The sequence below is a fragment of the Schistocerca serialis genome, chromosome 8 (genome assembly GCF_023864345.2).
Source record: "Schistocerca serialis cubense isolate TAMUIC-IGC-003099 chromosome 8, iqSchSeri2.2, whole genome shotgun sequence".
In the NCBI taxonomy this organism is placed as follows: Eukaryota; Metazoa; Arthropoda; class Insecta; order Orthoptera; family Acrididae; genus Schistocerca; species Schistocerca serialis.
In genome coordinates, this window is record NC_064645.1 from 600,969,470 (window position 1) to 600,991,906 (window position 22,437).

General features: G+C 42.3%; 1 pseudogene; it reads right to left on the bottom strand.

Annotated features, from left to right (window-relative positions):
• Window positions 1-22,047: 22,047 nt before the first annotated feature.
• LOC126417336 (5S ribosomal RNA) lies at window positions 22,048-22,165 on the bottom strand (annotated as a pseudogene).
• Between the last annotated feature and the right edge of the window lie 272 nt (window positions 22,166-22,437).

Below are 22,437 nucleotides of genomic sequence, written 5' to 3' on the forward strand. Positions count from 1 at the left end.
TGCGCAGCTAGCGCCATTCGACGGCCAACACCGCGGTTCCTGGTGTGTCCGCTGTGCCGTGCGTGTGATCATTGCTTGTACAGCCCTCTCGCAGTGTCTGGAGCAAGTATGGTGGGTCTGACACACCGGTGTCAATGTGTTCTATTTTCCATTTCCAGGAGTGTATATGATATCGTACTTGTTATAAGGCTGTCAATATTATGAGAAGACTAATAGCTTGTCAACGGTGAGTCCACTAGCATGAGCAATGTCATATCTCTTCAGGAAACATTTTGATGGATTATGATGATTTTATATTTAGGAACATGATAGCGCTCTGGATGATTTTGAATATACTGCGTCGCTGGAGCTCAAGCATTTCATCCTATAAGTATATAAATGGCAGTGCATTCGTCGTGTAGTCTCACAGGAGGCAGACACTCGGAAATTCGAGTTGAATGTAAACGCATGAAGGATACAGTGAAGATATAGCAGCGCTGCGAGTTGCTCTTCCTTGACACTTAATACCACGCGAAGCATATCGGCTCAACTAGCCACGGTATGAATATGAGGCCAATTAAAACGTGCCAATATCTACACGCACACAGCCACCGCTGACGAACACAGACACATACTGCACGACTGATGCTAATATTAAGAAGACGAGCGTACGGATTAGCAACGATTTTTCTGCTGGTGGCATAAATACGATGTTGTCTTGTCTTACCTTTTTTGCATGTAATTTAATCAGTGAGGGATTTGGGAATATATATTTTTCCAACGACGTGTTGCACAAAAGTTCGAAGTCTTGCATAGATTCGCATCGGACACCAAAACTGTGCAGGGTCCACAAAGAAATATGTGTCGACGATGTTCTCATAAAATGCCAAGAGTGCATGCGACTCGTAGCATACTTCCTGCAAGCTCACGCTGACAGGGCTGATGGACAGAATCAAATCCTTACTATCTGTGCTGGTTTCGTTCCCATCGGATCCGCGACGTTTAACAGATATGTCAAATTCCTGCTGCCTACATCTAAAATATTTATTACTGCCTTTGCTGTATGTGCAATGTTATTAGCCTCATGCTTGATCAACAAAAAAATGGTTAAAATGGCTCTGAGCACTATGGGACTTGACATCTGAGGTCATCAGTCCTGTAGAACTTAGAACTACTTAAACCTAACAAACCTAAGGACATCACACACATCCATGCCCGAGGCAGGATTCCAACCTGCGACCGTGGCAGTCGCGAGGTTCCGAACTGAAGCGCCTAGAACCTATCGGCCACCGCGGCCGGCTACTTGATCAACAGCAAAGACAGGAACAGCCTCCTTATTTTTCACAGATTTTTATGTTCTCATATACTGGTCACTGTTTACTATGAAACACTGATTTGTGAAAATCTAAGTATCTTGCTGGGACAGGCAACGGTTATGTCGCGAAATAAGCACACTTTTCGAAACGAACGTTTGATAACGTATTACATATTCCAAAAGATCACAGCTCTTCCTGTTTCGTTGTAGCCTATCTGTAAAGCATAATTTTCAAACGCTTATAAGAATTAACTCATTAAAAATGCAGTTTTTGCTGGACTAAAAACAACACATTGATATACAGCACTTCGGAATATTTTTGTCGATTTTCTGTACCATTTTTAATTTTTCTTCCATTGTTCACCTCTCTGACCGACGTAATTTTTTGTGTGAAATGATTTGTAATGTAAACAGCCCAACTGTTGATAGGTAGACAAATAGTTCGTATGAAAAAAGTCTAACCATGGTTCGAGGTATTTTGGCCGTCCTCGCCCTGTTAAGAAATCACCTAGCGGAGACCGTCGGTGAACGTAGGTAGCTCTGACCTGGACAGTGCAGCATAGAGAGTTTTTCCAGATGTACAACTGCGTTATTTTCGAATGTCTTTCATCCTTTAGTTTCTCCGTCTTCCAATGACCGTTACACTATTTATCTTCCCTTGAATATGAATGTGTAATAACTGATATCTCTCGTCCCACGTTACGTATTCCATGTATTTTGTCTTCCTTCGTTGCAGTTGTACTCGTTCTTTTTTTTTTTTTTTTTTTTGTTGAAGGAGTCAACATTTGATATTTTTAATGTACAGGGTACATTTCTACCAAAGTAAGTCTGTTCTGATTGGCTATACACTATTCTTTTGTCGTTCCTTTTACCAGTTCCATTCCTGGCTTCGAAATCATTTTTTTTGGAGGGGAGGGGTGGGGGGGGGGGGGGTGGGGGGGGACTGCGCAGAAATATTTCTAAGCGGTCCCTGGCCCACAAGTTCCATCACGTTGAGCTTTCATTACGGATCTTTATTTGACGATAGCGAAAATAGAGTTCAGGCAAAGTCGGACATTTTTTTTTTATTCTTATAATCTACATGCAGAGCAAATAGAATTAATGCTTCAGAACTGTCTGAAAGAAAAGAAAAAAAGCTTATAGTTACCAATAAATTACAATGAAGAGCCAAAGACACTGGTACACTTGCCTAATATCGTGTACGGCCATCGCGTGTACGCAGAAGTGCCGACTTGGCATGGACTCAACCAATGTCTGAAGTAGTTCTGGAGCAAACTGACACCATGAATCCTGCAGGGCTGTCCATAACTCCGTAAGAGTACGAGGGGGTGGAGACCTCTGCTGAACAGCACGTTGCGTCCCAGATATGATCAATAATGTTCATCTCTGGGAAAATTGGTGGCCAGCAGAAGTTTTTAAACTGGGAAGTGTGTTCCTGGAGCCGCTCTATAGCAATTCTGGACGTGTGGGGCGTCCCATTGTCCTGCTGGAATTTCCCAAGCCCATCGGAATTCACGATAGACACGAATGGATGCAGGTGACCAGACAGGATGCTTACGTACGTCTCATCTGAGAGTCGCATCTCGGCGTATCAGGGCTGCCATATCACTCCAACTGCACATCCCCTTACCGTGACAGAGCCTCCACCAGTTTGAACAGTCCTCTGCTGACATGCAGGATCCATGGATTCATGAGATTGTCTCCATACCCGTACACGTCCATCCGCTCGATTCAAACGAGACTCGTGCGACTAGGCAACACGTTTCCAGTCATCAACAGTCCAATTTCGATGTTTCTGGGCCCAGGCGAGACGTAAAGCTTTATGCCCTGCAGTCATCAGGATACACAAGTGGGATTCGGCTCCGAAAGCCCATATCGATGGTGTTTCGTCGAACGGTTTGTACACCGACATTTGTTGGTGGACCAGCATTGAAATCTGCAATTATTTGCGGAAATGTAGCTCTTCTGACACGTTGAACAATTCTCTTCAGTTACCGTTCGTGCTGTTCTTGCAGAATCTTTTTCCGGCCGCAGCGATGTCGGAGGTTTGATGTTTTACCTGATTCCTGATATTTACGGTACACTGGTGAAATGGTCGTACGGGAAAACCCCACTTCATCGCTACCTCGTAGATGCTGCATCCCATCGCTCGTGCACCCTCTATTGCACTACGTTCAAACTCACTAAATCTTGATAACCTGCCATTGTAGCAGCAGTAAACGATCTAACAACTTCACCAGACACTTGTTGGCTTATGTAGGCGTTGCCGACCACAGCGCCATATTCTGCCTATTTACATATGTCTGTATTTGAATACGCATGACCATACCAGTCTCTTTGGCGCTTCAGTGTATATTTGAATTCTCAGTCACGAAGTTCGCTGATTTTATATGTAATACAAAAATTCAGTCTTCTTCAATGAGTAATTGCTTTCTGCCGATTTTTATGGATTCATGTTCTTTCTTCAAAGCAATTGCTAATTCCAAAGCAATTGTCGTTATGGAGAAGACTGGTAACTCAAAAAGAACTGTTTCGTCTGCTGCTCGCGTCCTTGCACCTCCACTGGGTCCTGAATGACTTAGAGGCAGCAAAGTGCTTAAATAGTGTTAATGATGGCTTCTGAATGGAGACGATAGGCATCTTACTGCTAATTACTCCAATTCATCGTAGCGTAATAAACGTACTGCGTGCAATGGGCTCCCCTTGAAAAGACTCGTCTACAGCTTTGAGAAAACAGCATGAAGCTACAGCTCTTCTGAACTAAAGAAAATTATGACTGGTCGTTTAACGTGTCCTTTACCGAAAATCTCACCGAATGTGACGAGAAAAAGGATATTAGCAAGATTATAGTTTACCTATTCCGAAGATGTAAAACTATTACAATTTATACGATGACGTTAAAGAAAGTAGTTCCACTATTAATATGGTGGAAGATGATATGCTAAGTGATCAAAAGTATTCGGACACCTGTTAGTGTCCAATTTTCACCTTTATGACGGCTTGAACACTGCTGCAGGAATGGCAGCCGATTCTTCCTTTAGAGCCGAAACCAGAGAAGGTATGACGTTTGTCTGGAGGAAGTCGACGTTCTAACTCATCCCAAAGGTGTTCCATTGGGTTCAGGTCGGGTCAGTGGGAACGTTATTGTGCACAAACCATTGGTTCACGGATGCTGCTTAATGACAATAGGCGCTGTTGCGCTGATGCAAACATGCATCGTTTTCCAAGTGTTGCTCTACTGTACGCAGCACACGGTGGTGTAAAATGTATTCATATCCATTCACAGCTAACGTCAGTCGCCAAACCCAAAGACTTCCATCTGATTGCCGCAGGATACAGCGCGATTCATCCTCCAAACCACGCGTTCCCAGCCATACACTGTCCGGCGGGAGCGCTCTCCACATCACCTCAAGTGCCGCTTAGTATTGACTGCAGAAATGTGTAACTTAGGACCTGTTCCACTGCTGAACCTCATTCTTTTTAACTGCCTATGCACAGTCACTGTGGTACCTGGACTGTCCGCAATGCTCGAGAGTCGTAGTCCGCCAGTACGTGTGTTCTACCAGGTCTTGGTTTAGATGTGCTTTTTCTCCTATTTTTGCACTTCATAATCACCAACATTCAACTTAGATGTGTTTAGAACTCTAAAAATGCTGAATTTGTTAGTCAGGTGACAGTCAATGACTAGTTCATGTTCGAAGTCACTAAACTCTGCTGACAGCTCCATTATGCTATTGCTGCTTCTCCACCGACAGCACATTTCCCGTCTCCTTTTATGTTGGCGGGTCCGCCTTTCGGTAACGTCTCAATGTCAGTTCCCCGTTGCATAGTAGTTTCCGGGTACTCCTGATCAGTGAGAAGTGCTGAGTAGAAAGCGTTATTTTGCATGTCTTCTTCGTTTCATCTGCACGTTAAGCGTTATGCACTGATTGGTAACATTCGATTTCGAATCGAGTATGCTCGCCGAATTAGCAGTTTTTGGTATGAAACTGCAACCAGTATATGGTTTGCAGAAAGTCTCGTTCTTCTCTCGCCCCGGCTCATCATTTTATTTTCATATGCACAATACACAAACTGTAAAAGGCAAATTTCAAAAGAGAAAGAGAGATCGTCTCGCTCACCTGAGACATTGTGAGTAAAGATGGAGAGAAAACTATCGCTACCTGAAGCTGAACAGCGCAACACTGAATAATAATAATATTAATAATAATGAACTACACACTTTCAATAATAATGCCAAGACTCATTTAATATTGAGGAAGACCTCGGACTGGTGAAAGTATTCGATTTAAGACATAGCTATAAGTTCTAAAATGTTCAAATGTGTGTGAATTCCTAAGGGTGCAAACTGCGGAGGTCATCCGTCCCTAGCCTTACACACTACTTAAGCTAACTTATGCTAAGAACAACACACACCCATGCCCGAGGGAGGACTCGAACCTCCGGCGGGAGGGGCCTCGCAGTCCGTGATAGGACGCCTCAAACCCCGCGGCCACTCCGCTAGGCTGTAAGTTCTACGCCGTTGCGTATGACAGAGAAAGTGATGCCGAAGGAGTAGCCCAATATGTAGCTTGCTTCTACAAGTAGCTTTCACATTGGACACAAACTAATATTTGCGCGATATTAGGTTACGGATATCTTTCTGCGTCCCGAAATCTCCCACAGCGAATAACAGCTGCTCAAGGTAATTATTTTACTTAGTGACACTGGTATCGTGTGGCGGTATTGACAAGTGTTCCCCACAGAATTGCTCAGCAGCAATAGTAAGAGAGAGTTCGCGACCTACTCTTTGCAGCATATGAGTGATTCTCCCGAAGCTAGACGTTCATTGCTCGAGACCTTGGGAAACGATAAAATACATACATTGCTCTGGAAACCAACAACTGTCAGTGAACGAAGAGGCCTGATATCATTATCAATCATCGATCTGTCACTAAATCAGTGAAAACTGCAAAACCCATATGAGTATGATTTAAAGTAGAAAGTTCCATGAATATTGCTGTGGGGATGGCATGTGGCGGGGTGAGATTCATTACAAGACTACTGAGAAGTGTTTTTCACCAACGTAGAAGGTTCCTTGTAAATAATGTTCCAACCGATTGTTGAATGGTGTTTGTCAGTTAGGAACCTTTGCCATGTTGGTTTAGTGAAAACAGGTAGATAAGATTCCGACGAGAGCTGCATAATTCATCATGAAATTCATTAATCAACTCGCGAGTGTCCCAGACTACTCAACAAATCACAGTTGCAATCATTTGCCTATAAAGAACTCAGTACCTTCGGGAAATCACTTCCGCGGGTGCTTTCAGGGATCACTCAATTTCGTAAATATTTATTATAGCGCATCTAAGCCAAGGACGCCCCTAAAAATGGCAATCACACAAGCTGAGATGGAAAACATAGGCACAAAGAAGGTAAATGCGAAGAAACATTGGGTTACAGAAGAATTACTGCAGTTGATCAATGAAACAAGGAAGTACAAAAATGTTCAGGGAAACTCAGGAATACAGAAATACACGCCGCTGAGAAATGAAATAAATAGGAAGTGCAGAGAAGCTAGACGAAATGGCTGCGCGAAAAATGTGGAGAAATCGAAAAAGAAATGATTGTCGGAAGGACAGACTCAGCATATAGGAAAGTCAAAACAGCTTTCGTTGAAATAAAAAGCAAAGGTGGTAACATTAAGACTGCAATGGGAATTCCATTTTTAAATGCAGAAGAGGGAGCTGATAGGTGGAAAGAGTACATTGAAGGCCTCCATGAAGGCGAAGATCTGTCTAATGTGATAGAAGAAGAAACAGGAGTCGATTTAGAAGAGATAGTGGATCCAGTATTAGAATCAGAATTTAAGAGAGCTTTCGAAGACTTAAGATCAAATCAGAAGGGAGAGATAACATTCCATCAGAATTTCTAAAATCATTCGGGAAGTGCCAACATAACGACTATTAGCGTTGGCGTGTAGAATGTACTAGTCCGGCGACATATCATCTGATTTTCGGAAAAACATCATCCACACAATTCCGAAGACGGCAAGAGCTGACAAGTGCGAGAATTACCACACAATCAACTTAACAGCTCATGCATCCAAGTTGCAAATAAGAATAATATACAGAAGAATCATTGAGAAAATTGTGGACGCACTAGATGACAGTCAGTTTCGTTTTACGAAAAGTAAGGGCACGAGAGAGGCAATTCTGACGTTGCGGCTGATAATGGAAACAAGGCTAAAAAAAAAAAAAAAAATCAAGACGCATTCATACGATTTGTTGACCTAGAAAAAGCGTTCGACAACGTAAAACGGTGCAAGATCTTCGAAGTTCTGAAAAAATGGGGGTAAGCTATAGTTAGAGACGGGTAATATACAATATGTACAAGAGCCAAGAGGGAGTAATAAGAGTGGACGATCAAGAACGAAGTGCTCGGATTAATAAGGCTGTAAAACAGGGATGTTGCCTTTCGCCCCTACTATTCAATCCGAACATCGAAGGAGCAATGATGGAAATGAAAGAAAGATTCAGTAGTGGAATTAAAATTCAAGGTGAAAGGATTTCAGTGATACGATTCGCGATGAAATTGAGGAATTCTTCTATGTAGGAAGCAAAATAGCTAATGACGGACGGAACAAGGAGGAATCAAAAGCAGACTAGCACTGGCGAAAAGGGCATTCTTGGCCAAGAGGATTCCACTAGTATAAAACATAGATCTTAATTTGAGGAAGAAATTTCTGTGACTGTCATTTGGAGCACAGTATTGTATTGGTAGCGAAACATGGACTGTAGGAAAACCAGAACAGAAGAGAATAGAAGCATTTGAGATGTGGTGCTACAGACTAATGTTGAAAATTAGGTGGGCTGATAAGGTAAGGAATGAGGAGGTTCTGCGCAGAATCGGAGGGAAAAGAAAATGTGGAGAACACTGACAAGGAGAAGGGAGAGAATGATCGGACATGTGTTAAGACATCAGGGAATGAGTTCCATAGTAGTAGAGGGAGCTGTAGAGGGCAAAAACTGTAGAGTAAGACAGATATTGGAGTACATCCAGCAAATAATTGAAGACGCAGGTTGCAAGCGTTACTCTGAGATAAGGAGGTTGACACGGGAGAGGAATTCGTGACGGGCATCATCGAACGAGTAAGAAGACTGATAACTCAAAAATAAATCTAAGCTACACTTAAGGATACACTGTTTCAGTAAAAACATTTTGATCTATGTGGTAAAAGGATGTTAAAACCGAATGAAAATCGTGTACCTTAACAGAATATGACGTCATCGTCTGATTCGGTCTCAAACACCTTCCCACGACAAAACAAGGCTTATACTGTCGTCATGGAAGACACAGACCCGGATGCGAGCTAGCTGGACGGTTTTAGTTAGGCAGTGACCTTCTTCGCCTGCAAATACAAACTCTCTGAGCTGTCTTTCCTGTCAGCTCTCGTTTCCCAAGAGGGTTATAACTGCCCAGCGGAAGAATTTCATCATCACATTTAGTACGTACCACTTGTAAACAACAGCAATGGGCTTTTCCAAGGAGGTTAAGATCATACACAGGTGTCTTTAACACATAACTGTTCTAAGGCAGCAAAGGAAAAATCGTTAGAGGTGAATTTCTTGTTTCCGTGAAGATGGCGCTAGTTGAGGAGTGCATACATCCCTCAACAGCTATGTAGAGACGTGTAATTCCAAGCATCAGGGATCAGTCTTACTTATACAGGCCACACAAACCGCAGCCGGTCCTTTCACAGTCCAGTCTTTCACGCTTTTCTGTCATCTGCATCTTCATCTGCCAGACCGAATATCTGCATGTCTCCCATGGTATTATCCTTCCATCTTATTCTCTGCCGTCCAGTTGTCTCTTTCCTTCAGTTTCTCCATCCATTACAGCTTTTATTAGTGTGTTCTCCCGTCTCCTCCTCGCATGTCCGTACCATCTTACTCTATTAATTTTCACACTCGCTACAACTTCAGGTTGTGTGTATAATTGTCTGAGTTCTCTGTTTTTCCTTATTCCCCACTGTTCATTTTCTTTCACTGGTCCATATATTTTTTCTATACTTTATTTTCAAAAGTGATGAGTTTTTTTCTCCTTTTTCTTTGTCAGGGTCCATGTCTCACTTGCATAGCACACTATTGGCTCGATGATGGTCTGATATATTCTTCTTTTGCCTGTCTAGAGAGTAACTTCGATCTTATTATGTTCTGCATAGCTCCTAGACATCTTCCCCCAGCTTGAATTCTTGTTACTATCTCTTGTTATATAAGGTTTTGTTGATTGATGTTGACACCGAGGTAGGTGAATGTCTTCTGTATTGCTAGATTTCCTATTTTTAGATGGTTTGGTCCTAAATGAGCTCTTCTTCCTACTACCATGAACTTTGTTTTACTTTCATTTATACTTATCTACTTTCTTAGCTTCTTCCATCAGCACAGACCCCATTTTCTCCAGGTCTTTCATGTTCTTTCCTATCAGCACAATATCATCCGCAAAACCAGGACATTTATCTTTTTTCCTATGGTGACTTCTGCACTTTCACATGTTATCTCCTCAAGGTGTTGCTGAGGGCCAAAGTGGACAGGGTTGGTGATATAATATCTACCTGTCCCACTCCTGTTTTTACTTCAAATGCTTCTGAGGACTCCCCCTGTACTTTCACTCTGTACTTTGATTGTATCACACACATTTTAGTTAGCTTTATCAGCTTTTCAGATATCCCATACTCTGCCATTATCCTTCACATTACCTCTCTTACTATACTGGCATATGCTTTGTTGAAATGTATAAGCAGGCAAAAGGTATCATGACTGTGCTCCCAGTTCTTATCTAATATTTGTCTTAATGTGAATATTTGGTCGATTGTTGAGTTACCTTTTCTGAACCTTGCTTGTGCTGTGTCTAATATTTCCTCAATGTGTGCATTCAGCCTGTTCAGTATACTTTATAGCATGTGCACAGGAGAGATAGCCCTCTACAGTTCTGTGTCAGCATTTTGTCTCCTTTCCTGTATATTGAATATATAGTAGCAGCTTTCCATTCCTCTGGCATTACCTCTTTTCTCCATACCTCTTTTAACAGTTCGTATAATCATTCATGTATCTTCTCTCCCCCTTCTTTGATGAGCTCTGCTGATATCATGTCTATGCCATGGGCCTTCCCATTTTTTAGTCTTTTTATTGCCCCTTCATCTCCATCACAGTTGATTCTTCGACTAATGGTTGTACGTTCTGATTGTTTTCTGCCTTGTTTTCATTGTTGTAGGTATCTACCGGATTGTTCAGCAGTTCTTTGAAGTATTTCCTCCAGTTCTCTAAATTTCCTTCATTCGTAGTGATCAGTTTTCCATTCTCGTCCTTCATTATCACAGACATAGCTCTGTACTCTTTTCTATAGCTATTCATTGTCCAGTAAAATTGCTTAGTATTGTTCTGGTTGTAGTCCTCCTCAGCCTTCCCTATCTGTTTATATATGAATGCTCTTTTCTCTCGCCTTATTATACTCTTCATTTCTCTTGTGACTTTCCTGTACGTTGTTTGGTTTTCATAGTTGTTATTGTTTATCTTTTCCTGTCTGTCTCTCTTCCTGTCCTGTACTGCTTTCCTATATGTTTTATAGAACCATGCTTTGCGCTCTATATTGCTATTATTATTATTTCCCAGTAGTTCATACGCTGTCTCTCTCATAACTGTTGTCATCTTCTTCCATTTTATGTTGATATTTTCATCTTCTTTCCTATTGTTGTCATTCTCTAATTCAGCGAATCTATTTTTAAGCTTAATCTTAAACTGTCGATTTTCATCCTCCTCTTTTAGCCTACTCACGGCTACTCTTTGGGTTCTTTTACCACTGTTGTTCTTACTTGGTGGTTTCGGTAATGATTGTTCATCTTTATTAGCACAAGAGAATGGTCTGATCCTATCTCAGCCACTCTCATTGTCCTAACCTGTTATTCCCATTTTATGTGTTTTCTCTATCAAAACATGGTCTATTTGGTTCTTAGTTAATCCATTTGGTGACGTCCATATTGCTCTATGTATGTCTTTATGGGGGAATGACGTACTTGCTGTTTTCATGTTTCTAACTGTGGCAGAGTTGAAAAGCCTTATACCATTACCATTTGATTCAGTGTGAAGGATGAATTGCGTTTGTGGTGGTCGATATCTGATTTTTGTAAAGTCTCTATCACTGTCGAAGAGATTTCTGTATCGACCTCTCTACATATAAACTACGCAAGTCACTCTACACCGCATGACGAAGGGAACTTACTAATAATATTGATCAGTCCCTGTCAAACAATAGCGTTTCCATTACATGTCGGTACCCTACGGGATCACTTCAGAAGGAGGTACAAGACTAAATCAACATTATACGGGATGAAAAGTATTTAAACCGACAAACCCCGGGAGGTTGTACGGCACATCAAAACAAATATTTTTCCCTGATGTCTTTTTTCCTATGAGGGGTATTTAAACCGGTAGAGGAACATTTCTCTGGTGGTAAATTAATTAAACCAACAAACACTTTTCTATTTTTTTATGACCAAGAGACAACACATTAAAACAACCCAGTTTCAATTACAGTAGATTTTCAAAAATGCCTCCATTGACACGTAAACAAAGGTTAAACCGTCGGATCATGTTCTGTCTGACCGGGCAAAAACCCCAGGAGTACCCTGGATTGTTCCTGCTGCTGCTACTATCCGGGCAACCAGATCCTCTTCTGATGCAACAGGAGTTGCGTAAACAAGGTTGTGCATCTCTCCCCACACAAAAAGTCGAGATGGGACATATCTGGGGATCGAGGAGGCCATGGTACAGGACCACCTCTGCCAATCCACGTTTCTGGGAACCGTCGGTCCGGGAATCGACGTACACGACGACTGAAATGTGCCGGCGCCCCGTCATGCTGGAACCACATGCGTTGTCTTCTAGGGAGCTGGACGTCTTCCAGCAATTCAGGCAATGCTCTGGCGAGAAAATTGTAATAGTACCTGCCATTTAATGGCCTAGGTAGCAGATACGGCCCAATTAAACAGTCCCCAACAACACCGACCCACACATTAACGAAGAACCGCACTTTATGAGCGCTAGCATCTGTGGCAAGTGGGTTATCCTCACTCCAAACATGCGAATTGTGCATGTTGAAGACTCCATCACGCCCGAACGTTGCTTCATCGGTAAACAACACAGAGAATGGAAATGTAGGATACATTTCACACTGTTCCAGGTACCACTGTGCTCTGGGTGGATAATCAACTGGTTCCATGTTGTGGACACGCTGTCAGTGGAATGGAAGTAACAATTGCTCTTGAAGGACTGTTCTTACATTCGTCTGATTCGTCCCCATGTTACGTGCAATTGCACGAGTGCTGATTGAAGGATCCCGCTCCACATGCTACAAGACAGCTTCCTCAAATTACGGCGTTCTTACCGTGCGACGGTGTCACTGTACAGGTAATCTGCTAAAAGACCCAGTCCCACGCAGCCGTTGGCACACAGCAGCAAAGGTCGTATGATGCGGGATACGGTGATTAGGATATTGTTGTTGATGAACCCGCTGTGCAGCTCGTCCGTTGTGGTGCGCTACGTAGTACGCACCAACCATATCAGTGTACTCACTCCAGGTGTTATCGCTCCATTAGTAAACAGAGACAATGCACTACTACACTGATGGACAGCAGTTGCCTACAACTGAAGAGCGTAATACGCCCTCTAACAACTGAAAATCGTTATACGACCTCTCACAATTGAACAGCGTAATACGACCTCCACCAGTTTAAATAATCCTCATAGGAAAAAATGACATTAGGGAAAAATATTTGTTTTGATGTCCCCTACAACCTCCCGGAGTTTGTCGGTTTAAATACTTTTCACCCTGTAGACCCAGATGCAACAGTTTTATAGGAGGTTTTCTTAATAGACACTGCTTAATCATACGATGTAGGCTTTCACGGCCGGTGATGTCTTTCAGCTAAAACTTCCGGGCTGAGAGGCCTTGGTCGATGTATAAAATTTCCACCTAACGTTTCGTCTCCATCTGCGGGAGACGTCTTCTGAGGTCATCCGGCTACTGCCGGACCGTATCGGGAAAGTTGTGGCCAAGTATGGGATCGAAACAATCTTCAGACCCACCAAGAAGATTAAGAACTGCAAAACTCGCCCGACACTCCCTAGCAAGGTCTCAGCCTGGAAGTCTTAACTGAAGAGAGACACTTCCTTTCCCTCAACACTACCACAGACACAAATCTTCCATTCTTCTTTCCTGCGTCTTTCTTCCCGATATACATCATATACTCTAGGTCGACAAATAGTGATCGTGAGAATGCCGTATGTAAGCTAGATGAAATAAAAAGTATTAGACCATGTTCGAACTTTTTGGCTCTGCTAAATTGATGTCGTTGACATCAGTGGAACTGTGTTTTCATTGTGCTCGTGAGTGTTTTACTTTAACACAACTTAGGCAACGACTTGATTTTCGAGTTTTCTGAAGCTTTTCGTTTCGTACAAAGGGATGATTTGGGAAACACTGCCATGGTTAAATTCTTTATTGTGATTGGATTATCGGCAATTGGAATTCAATCTAAGCTGATGGACAACCTTGTCCTTCAACCGGTAAGAATTGGTTTCTGAATTCAGACTTAACAACAGCTCAATTGAAAATAATTACGTGCAAGTCATTCCCGGTTTCAAGAAGTGACGTCCCCAGCTCGCTCTGTGATGTTAGTCTCGGTGTGATCACAGTCGCTACGAAACAAGTAACCGTGAATGAGATGGTGCCGGCGCAGGAGTCCTTGACTTCTGGTAGGTGTTTAATAGAATTGCGCACTTTAACACGAGCGTATGAAATATCAGACAAGCTTGGTGGACTGAAAAGTCCCTAGCAAACAAGACACTGCATGTCGTTCTTAATGGAAGAAAAATCTACCGACGTGTAAACTAGTACAAGGTACATCATGTACTTCAAATGCGATGGACGTAGAGGAATTATGGGTAACGTTTAAGCTGATTTAAAATCGCGCTCCGGAGAAGTTTGTGGTGAGTAAGCGGATGAAGGACGGAAGAGATCCACCGTGATTTAATAACTAGATTCTGAAAATGCTGAGGACATAGAGATTGTTGAACTCACGGTTCAGAAAATCAAGTAGAAACGTCAACAGGCAAAAGTTAGAGGGAATTTGGGCGTCTGTAAAAAGGTCGATGCATGATGCAACATCATCTTCCACAGACGTACGTTGCCGGAAGATCCTGTCGAGAACCCAAGAATATTCATGTCCTACTAAAAATCACTAAGCGGGTCGAAGGCTTCTGTCCAGTCACTAATCGACCAGTCTGGTGGGCAATAGAAGGTTGAAAAAGGTAGTCTGGCATTTCGAGTTTCACATTTAGATAATCATTCGCACAGGAGGATCTTAAAAACATCCCATCGAGTGTGTTTGTTATCATGTTAATGTCAAAGTGAGGAGGTAATGACCACATGTAAACAGGAGGGACGAAGTGCTTGTTTACTTCCAGCAGGATTGAGAAACGTTTTGTTGTGCAGGGGACGGTACGGTACGAGCCTAGCGCAACGACACTGACTTTGGCCTACAGCTGACAGTACATTCGTCCTACAGGTGGGCGCGACCTGCGCGGACTGCGCCTACGAATTAGAGCGGCGACGCGTCGGTGCTAACACGGCGAGGTCGCGCCGTCAGCTACGCCCCCGCGCCAAGGACTCGGCGACGCCGCCAGGCCGATAACGAGCCACACACGAACAGCGGCCGCTCTGTCCGGGAAGTCTTCCGGCCCGGAGTCACTGGGAAGGGCACGGGCCGCAAGGTGACGACTCAGCTGCGGCTCCCCCTGCGCTCACCGGACTACTCACTGGAAGCTGTTTACATCTCTCTTGAAGAGGATATTGTATCCTGAAGATGATTCGTTAAACATCGAATTTCAGCCATCATAAGTCTACATCTATGTCCAGATCTACAGGGTGTATCGTAATTAACAGCGCACACTGACACAGGTTAAGGTATACAATCACACAAGCAATAACATTCCAGTAAACATGGGTTCCTGATGTCGTATGATAGTGCGTTTCATGTTACAGTAGTTTCAAACTGAGTGAGAAGGGTTAGTAGTTAAAAAAGCATATGTTAACGAGGTGCTATATGAATTTAAATGGTGTTATGTGCGTAATATAATGTTGGATGAAATGTATGTTTCATGTGTCTTTGTTTTCCTGTTTCATGTTGAGACCGCGAGCGACGCAACACGCCGAGGACAAAATCTTCGCTGCAGCTACCAAATCCGCTGCGCTGGCTGTCTACACAGCTCACTTGACGGTCAGCAATCACAGGAAGACCTCGCCATTCACTATTATAGACCTCTCACTCCATTATGAATTAGATAAAACCATTCAAAAAGGTCGAGCGGTTCTAGGCGCTGCAGTCTGGAACCGCGTGACCGCTACGGTTGCAGGTTCGAATCCTGCCTCGGGCATGGATGTGTGTGATGTCCTTAGGTTAGTTAGGTTTGAGTCGTTCTAAGTCTCGGGGACTGATGACCTCAGACGTTAAGTCCCATAGTGCTTAGAGCCGTTTGAACGTTTCAAAAAATTAAATAATTGAAAGGCTGTAATATATATGCAGGGCAGTATATCATCTTGTAGCGCTTCACTTCTGAGCCTACATTAAATTCACAAGCACTGTTATTATGTGCTACGGTATGTATGTGCACATACATCTGTGTCAACAATAAATTGAAGCCGGCCGGGGTGGCCGAGCGGTTCTAGGCGCTACAGTCTGGAACCGCGCGACCGCTACGGTCGCAGGTTCGAATACTGCCTCGGGCATCGATGTGTGTGATGTCCTTAGGTTAGTTAGGTTTAAGTAGTTCTAAGTTCTAGCGGACTGATGACCTTAGAAGTTAAGTCCCATAGTGCTCAGAGCCATTTGAAACAATAAATTGAATTGCATTAAGATTGTTTTTTCTTCTATGCATGTCTTCTGAAAATGAAGTGATTTTATAAATTAAATCATATTTCCCCATGAAGTACACTTGCATAAATGAAATATTAAAAAAAGTACACACAAAGAGAAACAATTTTCATGAGTCAATCAAGAAACATAAAAAGTGTCACTGCAAATCTACCGAATTTCATTCTGCAAAAATGAACACCTACAAGAGACGTACAATGAAAAAAGGAAATCTGCTTTATTCTTACTACGATAAACTGAACTGTACTACACTCTAAACCACGAGAATTAAAGCAGGTCACTCGATGGTGGGAATTATTGTTCCACCCACGGTTGTAACAAGTGCACCAAATATTTGAAAGCCAGGGGTCACCCCGCAGCGAGCAATTGTAAGATGATTTCGAGTATGTGGATACGATCCGGCAGTGACTACAGTATGAAATATTGTCTTGGCACGCAACCTACATCCGTAGCCGAGCTCACTAACGTGCATCTTTGCGGTGGCGCTCAATTTAGAGGTGGCCGAAGCGAATCTTGGTGGCCGAAGAAATTTTCATCGCCTATTTTCACTGGCAGTAGAATTGTAGACGGTGGTGTAAAGATCCTTCGCCAATTCCAGACTGCTCTGCTGTGTCACACATATTGAGGACATGTGACACTGCCAGTAATCCGTCCATCGGTCAGATGAGGACGTAGCCCGGCGTGCTAATCGGGAGGAGCAGGCTGTGTGCCAGAGCAGGATTTCACCCTCTCCCTTACTCATCATCATGCGACACTAATATGCGACCACACACACACACACACACACACACACACACACACACACACACACTACATGCACCGATTTCACATACCTATGCTCAACAGATACACTCAACACATAACTCTCATACTTCGCGAAGGAAAGTTCCAACGTGCGCGAAGAAACAGAATCGTTTCCAACGAAGCGACCGGACCTACCTTTCGGCGTCCTCCAGCCAACCATCCCATACGTATTACTTCCTTTATTTTATGCATTCAAAATGTAAACCTTTCGATTAAGTCCCTCTCTAATTGTTTTAAAATTTCACCTAAGGTCTACCTCAACAAGAAATAAATATTGCTTCAGAATATTACAAGTTACAATTTACTGTACTCTCCTGCCTGTTAATGATGGTGTCTTAAGTCTCGTCATCGTCCTTCGAGATGGCGCAATAGTTATTACTTCTTGACTCGCATTCGGGGGGAGGTTCAATTTCGCGTCTGGCCATCCCGATTTATATCTTCCGCGATTTCTCCAAATCGTTACAGGAAAATGCGGGGATGGTTCCTTTGAAACGGCACGGCCGACTTCCTTCCCCCATTCTTGACACTATCCGAGCTTGTGCCCCGTCTCTAATGACCTCGATTTCGAAGGGACGTTAAACTAAATCTTCCATCTTTCCTTCCTTCGATGCAGTACTATGCTCGTCTCTGCAGTGAGCTACGAAATTCTTACTATCACCACTGCATCATCTCGTTAACAAGACAACATTATCTGCATTAGTTTCTCAACAGCCTTAAGTGGAGAGTTGTACGCTTCACTTCTGTGATGGCGCCACACTACAAAATCCAGAAGAGAGAGTTTAGGCGACCTTGGAGGCTAAGGTATTGGTCCTGTCCGACCTATCCATCTTGGACCATGTCATCTTACACGTTCCGGTGCACCATCATGCATCTATCACATTTCTCTATCATGGGATTCTATTTTCTTCTATAATCGTATATTTCTTGCCGTGTCAGCTTTCGCTTTTAGCTATGATACGTACTATAGACTCTGAAAACTGCTATGAAGTGCAAGGCAGAGCGTGCTTACCAGTGTACCGGTTATGAAGGTATCTTTTTAATCCATTCGCTTATGCAGCACGGGAGGAATGACTCCCCTGAACGTCTGTGTGCAAGCTGTAATTAATCTAATTTTGTCTTCATTATCCCTTCGGGAGCGATACATAACTGGTTGCGATAGATAACTGGCTGTAATACGCAGATATATTGATCACTGGTGCCTTAATATGTATCCACTTCAGTGTGTTAGTTGATTTTTTCTCTATGCGTCTGGCAGTCTTCACGGAAATACATCACTTAATCTACTGTCTGATGCTTTCAGCAGCATAGTAACAACGCTACGAAGTGAATTACTCCTGTTAGCATAGACTATCCATTTTGTCTCCATACGTGCACACTACAGTACATGACCTCCTGCCCAGAGCACAAAAAACATTAGTTGCTTTCTTGTGCTTCGCGTTCCTGGAGGAAGCAACCAAGCTAAAAATACCTATAATTATTAGTCTGAAAATGAACTAAATACTGAAGTAGTTCAGTACGCTGTCCTTAGTCATCAGCGGAAGAATCTGTACTCACATCCCTAACACCCTGAATATCTAGATCCCTGATTAATACCGTCTGTTGAATTGGTTTAAGTGCGCTTTCACGGAATAGGTGACGCCTATCTTCATGTGTCGCCTGCTTAGGTTTTTTTAGTAGCGACGCTTTCCCATGGGACAAATAACATGCAAACAATCGTGTTGCTGTCCTTCGTACAGTTTAAATATCTCCCATTTTTGCTATTTACTATGAGTCATACACACTTAAGCAATATTCTAGGATCGAGCGCACGTATGTTTTGTAATCTACCTCCTTTGAACACCGCTTGAATTTTACCGGTATCCTACCAGTGAATCAAAGTCTACCACTACTTGTTTTACATACGATGAAGAGTATGTGATCATTCCATTTCATATCCCTAAAAATGTTACACTCATATTTGTGTTGACCGGTTGACCAGCTATAATTATGATACACTGACATTATAGTCAAAGTCAATTTCGTCTTTACGTTTCTAAAAGCACACATTTTTACATCTGTGGACTTGTAAATTAGGTTGTTGTCCTTTGAACTCTCTGAAGTTTTATCAATACCTGAATGAATATTTGGGCAGATGTTTTCACACTGCATCGTCTCCAAAAAGACTGAGGTTGCCACTAACATTGTCTTCACGTCATTAATAAACAACACGGAGGCCAATTGTCCCAGCACTCTTCCCTGGGGCTCACCAGAAGTTAGTTCTATATCTTCAATGAGTGTCCATCCAGAAATCCTCAATACAATGAAAAATTTAGTGTGATACTCCCCATGATCGTACTTGAACGTTAGTGTGATACTGACTCAAATGTTTTTCGAAAGTTAGGAAGCACTATATATGCCTTATATCGGGTGTATCCATGGTTCTCAGGATGTCATTTGAGAGAAATGCAAATTGAGTTTCGCATGAACGATCTTTGATGGATATATGGTCGTTGTCAAAGAGGAGATAATTTAGTTCTACAATAGATGTATATAGAAATATAAAGGAAAAAATGTTCCACACAATAATGATACTGATATTCATCTATTTCGTTGGGTGTAAAAAGCATGATGATTTATCTCGTCTCGATATTGGCTAAGAACACACAGTTACCGAATCATAGATTCCCCATCAACTTTGTTGATGAATAATGGAAAGTAGTGTGAAGACACTGCTGATCTATCCTCCACATGTAGGATATGTAAATTGTTGGTTATCATAAAAATATTTGGGTTATACACTTAGTAAGAATATTATGTCTACTTAAAAAAAAAAAATACCAAATAGAATGCGACTTCATTCAACACAGCGAACCGATAAGCTATTTAGGTAAGTAAAGTCCACTTGGAAAATTATAAAGTTATCCAGCGCGAAAGAACATAATTCACAAATATTTTTGGTACTGATTGTTCGTAAATGACAATCTTAGACCACAGACAGATATGAGACTTTTGTGGGAAGGAAGCAGTACCTAGGTAAATTAATCGATATTTTCTATAGGCCCTACAACAGAAAACGGTAAGGAAATGCAAATCAGTAAGAAAGAAAAACTATACATTATTTATTAGACGTGCACAGTCATAATCGTAAATGATGAATATGAAATCTACAGTCTAATGAATAGCAATATCCGGGCCCGCAGTCGGACGCGCTGACAATTCTGCTAAGGGAACGCCGAGATGTTTCCGTAAACCGGAAAAGACTGCTTTTCCCCCCGCGTTGCTAACGTTTATACGGGCCATAGAAATTGCACATCTCCGACAATAGTGCCCCGAAATCTTGGCCGGAATTTCTCGCCACATGTTCGACAACATTGCCGTTCACTGTTGCCAGCAATGTTAGCGACAATACATTTCTGAGCCAGAAGTGTTTACACGCACCACACTGCACACTGCGCCTTCCTCCCCCCCCCCCCCCCCCCCTTCCCTCCGAAGTGTACGAAAATTGGTGTGCATATGAGTGCTCGTTTCCAACATTTGTTGTATTCCCACTGGCAAAAAATTTGCAAGAAAAAGAGAAATTGGGCTTTAAACTGCTTCTGAAATTTATATTCTAGAACTGAGACTGGATACATAACTTTCCCAGAATGTTAAAACACGGTTTTGAATACTTCGTAACAGTATTTCGTCCGAGAATTGTTACGATCGCTATCAGTATGAATGTTTACCAGATTGTCGAGCTCCCCTCAGTTTTTGGCTGTTGGTGATCCATAAAGAAGTCTGATGTACTTCTTTAAAATTGCAAGCTTACTCGGAATTTCGACTGGAATTAGTATGTGCTGTCACGCCTGGCTTGAGATCAGTACTTCTACTCCCGACTTTGCGAGACAATTGAGCAAGTTCAACATACTTGACATAGTTCTCGATGTTCTCGTGGGCGTTGAAACTGCGCAGTTGTCTTCTCCTGGTTCATCTCGGCTGTGCAGTTCTGCGCGTGCTGGGGTCAGTTTCCAGAAGCACTATAAGTCGCCGTAAGTTCAGTTAATTTGTCTCCTTTATTCAATTGTGAGTCAAGCTGATAAACATTTCACCATTAGTGCCAATACTGCACATCACTACGACATAATTGAGCGCTACGTAATTGAGTCTTTCCTGTGTAACATGCAGTTTCTTCCCCTATACATGGCGCATTTAGTCGAGAGTCATTAAAAATATCAATTTTCAAACTTCTTACGCAGGTGACCAATGAACAACCAAATTTATTTAAAATACAAAACAGATGTTGGTGATTTTAAGATAACAACTCGACATTTATGTAACGATCAATAGCTACAACAATTCAATTTATCTTACCCGCTTTTGAAAGTAAAAGGAACTTAAACTCAGTGGTTGTTTTGAAAACTTTGAAGACAAGGTTACGATGTAATATTTGCCTTATTCTGGGAGTACCGCAAGTAATTTTTGTAATGAAAAATCCAAAGATGATTCTAGCATCAACATTTGTAAAAATCAATTTGTATTTCTAATTTCGTATTAAGACTCATTTAAATATTCCATGATTGCATTAATTAAAATTCACCACAATAAATTAGGCAAGATTAGTGTGTACTGCGAATATTCCGTCCTCCAGACTTTCTGATAAAATTTTAACTCTCAAAAGGTAAATATTTTTACAGATATGCAGATTCTGAAACTAAATGTTTTGATGAATTAAGTGCCATTTTGTATTTTATAGTAGTTTCGTTGCCTTTTAGGTTACTTACAAAAATTGTGGCTATTGTTTGTACTCTCTATCAAACGCGAGATAGAAGCTGAAAATTATGAAGCAAAGCACTCTGTGGCCCATCGGGACCATCCGACCGCCGTGTCATCCTCAGCTGAGGATGCGGATAGGAGGGGCGTGTTGTCGGCACACCCCTCTACCGGTCGCTATGATGGTTTTCTTTGACCAGACCCGCTACTAGCTCCTCAATTGGCATCACGAGGCTGAGTGCACCCCGAAAAATGGCAACAGCGCATGGCAGCCCAGATGGTCACCCATTCAAGTGCCGGCCACGCCCGACAGCGCTTAACTTGGGTGATCTGACGGGAACCGGTGTGTCCACTGCGACAAGGCCGTTGCCTTGAACATTATAAAAATTTACAAGTATTGGTCTCAAAGGCAGTATTCTAATGTTCTTTTATTTAATTTACGAATTTCGCTACATGACCAGTGAGCACGCAATTTTTTAGTGACAGCCCGGCTTGTAACAACAGGTCTTATATTATCTGACACATGACCTGTTTCCGTCTTGAAGTACACGGTACACTGTCTAAAGCATTATAAATTATACTTCTCATTGATATGTCTCGTTGTATTGCTCTTTCGTAAAGTTTTAGTGGAAAGATTCAATGA